The sequence below is a fragment of the Schistocerca gregaria genome, chromosome 3 (genome assembly GCF_023897955.1).
Source record: "Schistocerca gregaria isolate iqSchGreg1 chromosome 3, iqSchGreg1.2, whole genome shotgun sequence".
Lineage (NCBI taxonomy): Eukaryota > Metazoa > Arthropoda > Insecta > Orthoptera > Acrididae > Schistocerca > Schistocerca gregaria.
Window position 1 is genome coordinate 380,860,764 of NC_064922.1, and position 9,475 is coordinate 380,870,238.

The 9,475-nt window shown below is 39.6% G+C and overlaps 1 protein-coding gene across 3 annotated transcripts in view; it reads right to left on the reverse strand.

The window, feature by feature from the left end:
- LOC126355007 (folliculin) overlaps nucleotides 1-9,475 on the reverse strand; it is a 149,329-nt gene that overhangs the window by 99,659 nt on the left and 40,195 nt on the right. Inside the window, exon 1 of one of the 3 annotated variants that reach the window (XM_050005139.1) lies at nucleotides 2,763-2,843. The exons of the other annotated variants lie outside the window; for them this stretch is intronic. The gene's annotated coding sequence lies outside the window, so the exon portion shown is untranslated. Of the gene's footprint in view, nucleotides 1-2,762; nucleotides 2,844-9,475 lie in introns of those variants that run through there. 3 annotated transcript variants of the gene reach the window in all.

Here is a 9,475-nt window from a genome sequence, read left to right on the forward strand (position 1 = left end):
GAGTGAGGAATTAGCAGCTCACTATTCATTTCGCAGATCTATGAAGGAGGGACGTGCATGATCACAATCCAGTGACCTGTCTTCCCTCATGCATCTAACCTCCACCACCACCCCTCCATCCATCCCAGAACACAATTTCTCTCTACTGCATTTACATGTGGTACATACATTTAATATTTGATCTTAATCTGCTTCACTTTAAAATAAACATTTAGTTTATACCACTGCAACACTATTTTATAATCTCTGATTTTTCCATCCCCCGCAGCATGGAAACTGTTGATCCCAGAGAAAAAATAAAAAAGATCTTTTTGTAGTAAATTTAATGTACTTTAATTTTGTACTTGTAAACTTTTTTGCTAGTAGTCATGATTTTTTATTTAGTCAAGAAAAACCTAAAAAACTTACCTTCAAATGCTGCACCACACTCCCACTCTCACACACCATTGATCAAGATTTTTAGTATATTGCTCATGGAACTCCCTCTAACTGTACAAAAAATTAAGATTACATGAATTTCTTCTGCCAATTTTTCTTTGTTGACTGCAGTACTATGAATGTTACCATTTCAAGGTAACTTTCTGTATAAATGATGACTAAGTATACAATTACACATGTAAAGTGGGAACTGTAGCAATGTGACATCATCAGTTACAAGAAGAGAAATTAATAAGTGTTAACTGCCTGCCTCTTCTGTTGGGACTGAGAAAATTCCTCCAATGGGTTTCAGATGGACATACAAGGGAAAAAAAATTAGTTGTTGGGAACTCAATATATTACTTATGAAGCAAGTAGGAAAAAACAGCATTCTCAAAATATTAATTAATTATGAAACACCTTATAAAATCACTATTCAAAAAAATAAACAGAACAGTTGTACAATGAACATGATAGCTGGGCACCTCAGCAATAGCTTTGAGGTTACTGAACACAAAGGAACCAGTCAGCTAAAGAAGACTGAAAAGTCATGATCATGGACATTCATTTTAATTCATTAATACATCATGTTCCATAAATTCTATGATGAATGAGAGCCTTCATGGATGTAGAATGAAGCAAAGTATACACTAACAGATAGATGCAGTAATTGCATGCTTCCATAAATTCTATGATGAATGAGAGCCTTCATGGATGTAGAATGAAGCAAATTATACACTAACAGATAGATGCAGCAATTGCATGCTATGTCTACAAAGTTAACTGTTACAGTGCACAATGTACAGCGGGGCCGATGTGTGCAAATGGCTGACATGTAGGCAGTCTTGCAGCCAGGCCATAGCATACAGGATTGTACTCTACTGATCAAGCATCTATGGGCAAGAGTGGCCAAAACGCCTGCACTTGCATATAATGTATGCAATGAGCCCCTCTGGCAGGTAGCCTATACTACTTGTACCTGCCTCTGAGCATGACGAGGTGCTGGTATGTGTGTCCCTGCTGCATGGTGCCGCTTTGGAAGAGCCTAGTATAAAGTATATTCAATTAATTACAACCAGTGTATTTAAATATGTCTGCTCGTGTCTGTATATGTATGGATTTGTGTGTGTGTGTGTGTGTGTGTGTGTGTGTGTGTGTGTGTGTGTGTGTGGTGTGTGCGAGTATATACCTATCCTTTTTTCCCCATAAGGTAAGTCTTTCCGCTCCCGGGATTGGAAGACTCCTTACCCTCTCCCTTAAAACCCACATCCTTTCATCTTTCCTTCTCCTTCCCTCTTTCCTGAAGAAGCAACTGCCGGTTGTGAAAGCTCGAAATTTTATGTGTGTGTTTGTGTGTTATTTTATTGTGACTGTCTACCGGCGCTTTCCCGCTTGGTAAGTCTTGGAATCTTTGTTTTTACCATTATATAATCTATCTGAAATCTGACAGTATCTCCAGGCTTCTTCCATGTATACAACATCCTTTTATGATTTTTAACCAAGTGTTAGCTATGATTAAGTTATACTCTGTGCAAAATTCTACCAGGTGGCTTCCTCTTTCATTTCTTGGCCCTAATCCATATTCACCTACTATGTTTCCTTCTCTTCCTTTTCCTACTGGTGAATTCCAGTCACCCATGACTTAAATTTTCATCTCCCTTCATTACCTGAATAATTTCTTTTATCTCATCATACATTTCATCAAATTCTTCATCATCTGCAGAGCTAGTTGGCATATACACTTGTAGTACTGTAGTAGGTGTGGGCTTCATGTCTATCTTGGCCACAATAATGCGTTCATAGTAACTGATGGAAAGCCATTGAGTAAAACTGAAATTATTTCTGGCGTTCCCCAAGGCAGTGTTATAGGCCCCCTGCTGTTGCTTGTCTATATAAATGATTTAGGAGACAATCTGAGCAGCTGTCTTAGGTTATTTGCAGATGATGCTGTCATTTATCATCTAGTAAACTTATCGGAAGAGTAAAACAAATTGCAAAACAATTTAAAAAAGATATCTGAATGGTGACAAAATTGGCAATTGACCCTAAATAATGAAAAGTCTGAGGTAATCCACATGAGTGCTAAAAGGAATCCATTAAACTATGGTTACACATTGAATCAATCTAATGTAAAGGCCGTAAATTCAACTAAATACATAGGAATTACAATTATGAACAATTTAAATTGGGAAGAACATACAAAAAATTTTGTGGGGAAGGCAAAACAAAGACTCTGTTTTATTGCCAGAACACTTAGAAAATGTAACAGATCTACTAAATAGACTGCCTACACTATGCTTCTCCGTTCTCTTTCACAGTAGTGCTGCACGATGTGGGATCCTTACCAGATATGATTAATGGAGTACATCGAGAAGGTTCAATGAAGAGCAGCATGTTTTGTATTATTGCAAGACAGGGGAGAGATCATCACGGACATGTTACATGATTTTGGATGGGCTCCATTAAAATAAAGGCATTTTTTCTTGCAGTGGAATCTCCTCATGAAATTTCAATCACCAACTTCCTGCTCCAAATGCAAAAATATTTCGTTGACACCAACCTACGTAGAAAGAAATGATCATCATAATAAAACAAGGGAAATCAGAGCTCATATGGAAAGAAAGAGGTGTTCGTTTTTTCCCTGCACTGTTCGAGAGTGGAAAATAGAGAATTTTTGAGAAGGTGGTTTGATGAACCCTCTGCCAGGCAATTCAGTATGATCTGCAGATATGTATATATGTGGTGGGGATAAAGAGGAGGTGGGAAGAGGGAGAAATACCAGTGTAGGGATGGGAGAAGATGATGTGCTGCTCATGGGGGTGTGTAGGAACATCATGGGAGAGGTAGGGTATGTGCAGTCAGGTGGTTTCAGGGGGGACAGGGCCATGATGGGGAGGGGAGAGGGAGTGGAAAAGGTGAGAAATTGAGGAGGGGGAAAAGACTAGTGCCTGTGTTGCTGTAATAGAAAGCTGTGTAGTGCTGGAGTGGGAGCAAGTAAGGGGACAAGTAGATGAAGGACAAGGCCTAGTGAAGGCTCAGGGCAGAGGAGTTACAGGTGCATAGAGCACTCCACAGCAGCGAGAGCTCCCACCTGTGCAATTCAGAAAATCTGGTGTTGGTCGGAAGGGTCCAGATGGCAGTAGTCAGTGAAATGAAGAACATTGTGTTGGGCAGCATGTTCAGCAACTGGGTGGTGCAGCTGTCCCTTGGCCACAGGTTGTCGATGACCATTCGTGCAGACAGACAGCTTGTCAGTTGTCATGCCCATGGAGAAAGCAGCACAGTGGTTGCAGCTTAGCTTGTAGTTCACGACTGCTTTTCAGGTAGCACTGTGTTTGATGGGAAAGGTGATGCTTGTGACCGGACTGGAGTAGGTGGTGGTGGGAGGATACACGGGTCAGGTCTTTCATCCAGGTCTACTGCAGGAGTATGAGCCACGAGCAAACGGTTGTAAGTGAGGTTGGAGGACCTTCCTGCATACCTATGTCTGTATCAAATCTACCAACCACTAACAATACCTCCACTTCAACAGCTGCCATCCATTCCATAACAACATGTCCCTTTTATACAGTCTAGCCACCTGTGGCCATCACATCTGTAGTGACAAGCAGTCCCCGTCCAAATATACCATGGTTTTCCTGAGACAGCAACAGACCAAAACTACCCTGCCAACCAAACAGATCTCCCTTGCTTTGACTCTCCTGTCACATACCCCTCATACACAGCCACTGTCTGGCAACAAAGGAGCACTTCCCTCATGACTCAGTACCATCCAGGACTTGAGCAACGTCAAGGTTTGGACTACTTCACATCATGTCTTGAGGAATTTCCTACTCACTGTCCCTTCTAACCATCCCACAGTGGTATTCTGCACCCACCTGGCCTATGCAATATCCTTGTCCACCCCCAGTCCACTCCTGCTCCCAACCTTTTGTCCCATGAACCATATGCCTGCAACAGACCTAGATGAAAGACCTGCCCCGTACTTCGTCCCACCACTACCTACTCCGGCCCAGTCACAGGCATCTCCTGTCCTATCACAGGCATGCCTACCTATGAATGTAGTCATGTGATCAACAAACTAAGCTGCAACCACTGTGTTGCTTCCTATTTGTGCATAACAAGCAACAAGCTCTCTGTCTGTATGGATGGCCACCAACAAACATTGGCCAAGAGACAGATGGACCACCCAGTTACTGAGCATGCTGCCTAACACAACACACTTCATTTCAATAACTGCTGCACAGCCGGCACCCTCCGGATCCTTCCTACCAATAACAGTTTTTCTGAATTGCACAGGAGGGAACCCTCCTTACAATGTATACTACGTTCCCTTAACCCCTCTGGCCTTCCTTAATTTAAGGTGTGTTTGGTTTGAATTTCTCAGCTGTAGACTTGGGTTTGTGCTGAACATTTGGCTTGTTTAGAAGTATAACACGTCTTTCCATATATCCATGTGCAATTTATTTATGGGGAAGGTCAACTGCCAATCTCTTCACTCTAAGAGTAAATTCACCGAAATGTGGTCTTTGCTAAGTTATAGCAGGCAATGTGGTGAATTGTCTAATTCTCTGACACATACAAGGGATTTTTAATGTTTATAGCTGCTGAATGATGACACCATTTTTTTTAAAGTGAAGCTTTTTTTTGGAGGGGTGGGGGGGGGGGGGGGGGGGGGCATTGGAACCAGTCTTCAAAAAAAACTTCAACAACCTAATGTGTGGAACTTGACCAAGTAGTCACAAGATAACAGAACAACAAACCACTGTTCTGCTGTCAGGAGATGAGGTACAAAAAACATCTGTCATCTTGTGCCAAATGTAAGCAAACATGTAAGTTAACTGTGATTCATGTATTTACTTGTGTGCTTGAAGCCAGCCAGTCTTTGCTTTGATGTAGTACCAATCAGGTAACTTGGTTGTAAAGTTATTCAAGACTTTTACAATATATATGTCTGTAGCGTACCTTACAGCTTAAAGAAAGAAAGATATTACAAGTGATAGTGTGCAGGCTTTTGCTGAGAACATTAGCAAAACACATGGTTTACCAGGCTTCAAAAGCTATGTAAGTTCCATACAGTAAAATATCTACTTAATACACAAAGTTGTACTTGTGTGTAACTCATGACATAGGGTTACATGTATAAGAGGGGTTCAAAAAGAAATGAGCTGGAGGCATCATCACAGAAAAGAGAACCTATATGTTAGAAGTATTGACTCTGGCTGTTGAGACACGTCCCTCTGTGACACAAGATGGCGACTGGCTGATGTTAACCAGTTCCACATGTACAGCTGGATGTCATCATCCGAGGTGAATCGTTTTCCCCTATGCTGACGTTCTTTTTTGACAAAGATGGCTCCCTTCTCATTCACTTCCTGCAGCATGAGACAACAGTGAATGCCCATCATTACTCGCATACCTTGACCACCCTTCACCAAGCGATCAAATCGAAACAACCAGGCAATCTCACACGTGGTGTTATTCTGCTCCACGACAATGCAAAGCCTCATATCGCCAACACAGTCATGGCACTCAAGCAGAAATTCAAATGGGATGTTCTTAACCACCCTCCGTACAGTCTGGACCTTTCTCCCTGTGATTACGCCATTTTTGGTCCCCTTAAAAAGGTTCTGAGGGGCAAACGATTCATCTCGGATGACGATGTCCAGCTGTACATGTGGAACTGGTTAACATCACATCCCAGGAATTTTATGAGACAGCCATTCACCGCCTAGTGTCACAGTGGGACAAGTGTCTCAACAGCCAGCGTAAATACTTCTAACATACAGGTACTTGTTTCTGTAATTATGCCTCTGGCTTGTTTCTTTTTGAGGGACACTATCACTTCAGAAAGCTAACTGATTGTTCATGGAGTATCTTTCTGCAGAAAGAGCTGTTTTGATGGTTACTGCAGGAGGAGGATACCAATGGTTTTGAGATGTCCTCCAAAGCAGCAAATAAATGGACTTACCTAAGTTCATTAATCTACTCCCATACACTAAGTTAATGACCGAATATTAAAGACAGAAGTCTCTAAATTTTGTTCTCTAGTCTTCATGCTTGGAGCAATAAGCAATTAATTATTGAATGCCCAACAAACAAAAGGTTGTTAACTGTTCAAAACACGACTTATCTGGTTTGGAGGAAGTCCCATAATTATTAAAAGTGTTACTTACCTGTACATGCTTTAACGCATTTCCCAAGTCTCTGGTGTGGAAACCAGTCTAATACAATAGATAAAAATGTAAATGTCAGGTGACTAGGGCATCCCGTTGGGTAGACCGTTCACCGGGTGCAAGTCTTTCGATTTGACGCCACTTTGGCGAATTGCGTGTCGATGGGGATGAAATTATGATGATTAGAACAACACAACACCCTATCCTTGAGCGGAGAAAATCTCCAACCCAGGCAGGAATTGAAACTGGGTCCTTAGGATTGACATTCTGTCGCACTGACCACTCAGCTACTGGGGGCGGACAATACAATAGATGAAAAAACAAAGAGATGTGTATATTTTACCAGTCCCCTTGTAGCTAGTTAACACACACAAAGAAATAAAGATAATGTAAAACTGATTGATGATCAGAATTCATCATAAGTATAAACTACTATGAGAATTCATATTTGTATTGAATGATCACTTTGTGATTTAACCTTGATCAAACTGACATTATTCAAGTTCATAATTATGATTAGTGGTTCAGAATTCTTTGTGAAAAATCCTCATATTATAGATATAAATAAGTAAATTTGTTGTAAACATGATGCACCGATAGCCATGTGAAGTATAATGAATGAACAAATGTATTACACACAAGTTGCCAATCATTTTTATTTAAGGAGGTTAGAAATAGATCTCAATTGCAAAAGTTAATTGTTTTTGTCTTTACAAGAAAGATGACATCATTTGTCTAATGGAAGGAATTTGTATCATAACATATCACTTGATGAAGATGAAGTGAAGATGAAGATGTTGCATGCCATCTACCGAAGCAGTGTATCTGCAAGCCAGGATGATGAAAGCAATCTGGAAATATTTTGTGATACCAGCTGTTTGGGAGGTTTATTCTGTGTAGTCAGCTCCTGCCTTGTAGATATGGTGTATGTCATGCAAGAACAATGGCCATCATAATCACAATGATGTCATAGGAAGAAGGAAGAAATTGTTATCTGTCAAATTAAATTTGATTCTGTTACCTGGAACTGACATTGTCCATACCAACATATATGTGGTGTTCCAAGTAACAAGAATTTTTTTATGAACAGTCATTATAGATGGAGGGTGCTTGTCATGTTACTTCTCAGAATTTTCATTTTTATTTGGTGAATTTGGATACTGGATTGTACTCTTGACTGCCAGTGATAACCGCAGCACTTTGAGAAATGAAGCCCGATGGTGAGATATTGGTGATTGTGAAGAAATAATCAGGTGAGCAAATCAACAACAGGGAATTGTTTCTCACAAGCTAACTTAACATTGCCACTCAGTAACACTGGAACATTGCATGTTAGCAAATGGCTGTACACTGGAAGGTATCCTGATTCCGTCAGACCTAGATTTGTTTTTGTAAAGACAATAAAAATATCAAGAATCTACAAATGTGAAGAACAAAATATGACAATAAAAAACAACAGCAACTGATGAGAGAAATACAATTCACATTTTAGCAGCTGTAACACACAGTCTAGATATAATTATGAGGCACCTGAAATGTGCGAGTGGGATCAGACAGATACTATATTCGAACACATTTTATCCTTTCCACATTTTGCTCCAGCAGTAGCTTCATGGCATATAATTTTAAAAATCTGTTACAGTTCTACAAATAGTATCTACAAAAATTGCAAGTGATGCAATATTTCTATGCAAGAGTTTGTTAATGAAAGAAGTAACTTTTACAGACCATGGTCAAATCAATCTTCACAATATGCACTACTGGTCGGTTGAAAATCCACTCTGGCTGAAAGAAGTGGATAAACAGTTACTATGGTCTATCATGATATGATATAGAATATTCAAGAATTGTGTCATAGGTCTCTATTTTGTTGCCGAGTCTCTACTAAACCACAAGTATCTACAATACCTGCCGTAATTATTGTAAGACATCCCACTGGACATAAGGCAATCCCCGCAGTAAAAACATGATTGATGTATCACTTATTCTGGACAGATAATTACAAATTCTCTTGATAAGACATTAGTCATTGGGTCAGTTGTTCAGGAATACAAAATGGGCTTCATGCTCATTAGTCTTAACACCTATTAACGTTTATTTGTTGGGAAAGTTGAAACAATAGCATTACAAGGAAACCCTGACAATTCAAAAGACATGAGATGCCATATAATCAGACCTATGTTGTGATAAGCTTGTATGAAATTCAACAGGCAGTAATGTCCGTTTCGAAACACTTAATAGTTCTGAGTCAACATTTTGTGCAGTTGCTGTGACAGTCATAAAAAAAAAACACACAAACCGTACCTGAGTTGTGTGTTTTCTTACATTTGATAAAGTAGGACAGATATTCTTGAGACCTCTTGTGTTGGTGAAACCGTGGTTTGAAGTACTGTTATCGTGTTACTTTTTAATCAAGATACACTCAAGTTGGTGACTGATTTGGCAGCTATAAACGTGAAAAATTACTTACATATGTCAGATAATTCACCGTATTGTCTGCTATAACATAGTATAATTTAAAATAGCTTACAAAACAAAAGTCAAAAACTCAATTATAGAGCAGTGTATTACCCATTACGACAATATAGCTAAGATATTAATAAATAACAAATACTTCAGGATTAAGGGAAATCACTCACCAAAAAGCATAAGTTACCACACTTCAGCTCATCATACTTTAGCTCATCAAAAGATAAAATCTGAAAGGTAGCAAGTTTTCTTGGTTTTGTGGGTGCCTATTGACAATTCAAGACTTCTGCTTTCTGGTGAGTCATCTCCTTTGATCCTAAAGAATTTACATTCTACACTGACTTTTCTACAGTATTCTTTAACAGCAAAGACATGATCAAAGTGGTGTATGTAAGGTCACGTACAAGTACTGT